We start from the raw sequence: 974 nt of genomic DNA, 5'->3' as shown, positions 1-974 counted from the left end.
AATAGCCCCAACTCTCTCCTTTTCCATTCAGTTATAATGGGGAAGGAGAGAGGACCCAGCAAAACGTGTACAAGCAATTCTCCTTCGCTGCACAGGCTGTAGGTGGTGGCCAAGCAAAGGACTGGGTGGGAAACAGGAAAGCAATGGGGTCTTCAGGATCAGACTTTTCAAACTAGAGGAGACATTAGCTTATCGAGGTCATCCTTGCCCTTTTTCAAGGCCTGGAGATGGTAAACAATTGCCCAAAGTCACACAGCACATTGGCAAAGCCAAACATTAACTTGGGTCTCTGTCCCAGCCCAGAGCCCTTTGCCTGGCCAGAGCACTACCTCCTTCGGCCATAAGGGAGCAGTCATGGCAGGGTCCTGGAGAAGACGATACCTCCAAGGATGCTTACTCATGCCGGCTGGACAAGTGGAGGAGGAAGGCTTGAGTTGGGTCACAAAATAAAATTGAATTTCCTGTTAAGGTTTTCTTGTTGGAGCCTGGTTGAGCCTGAATCAACAAACAAGTTCCTGGGCTGAAAAACCCCTGCCGATCTGAGAGAACTGAAGGGGGCAGGGGACTTGCTCCAGGCCTGTTTTCCAGCTTCATTAATTCAGAGGGTTTATTACCTGCTGCAGGAAATATTTTCTGTGTGTAATTCAAACAAACTCTGTTTTTCCATTGTCTCAGTTGGTACACTGCTGGGACAAGCCTGGGCTGAAGACAGTCGCCAAGGCCACTGAGTGGTGACCTCAGGGAAGGGCACCGTCAAAGAGTGTGTGTGTGGATCACTGAGCTCCAGCCACAGGCGTAGGCCAACAGCGAGCAGGGGTGGGCTGGCAGCTGGCCTACCCTGCTGCTTACCCCCAGTTAACAACTCTGGCACAGCAGGGAGAAGCCAGGAGAGGGGAGAGGAAGGCTTCTGCTGCAAAAACAGCTCCATTTTCACAGGGGTCCATGGGCCCTGCCCAGCAACCCTTCCCCTTCCC

Source organism: Manis pentadactyla, chromosome 4 (assembly GCF_030020395.1).
Source record: "Manis pentadactyla isolate mManPen7 chromosome 4, mManPen7.hap1, whole genome shotgun sequence".
NCBI lineage: Eukaryota > Metazoa > Chordata > Mammalia > Pholidota > Manidae > Manis > Manis pentadactyla.
The sequence above is the reverse complement of the archived record's forward strand: the minus strand, read 5'-3'. Positions refer to the sequence as shown.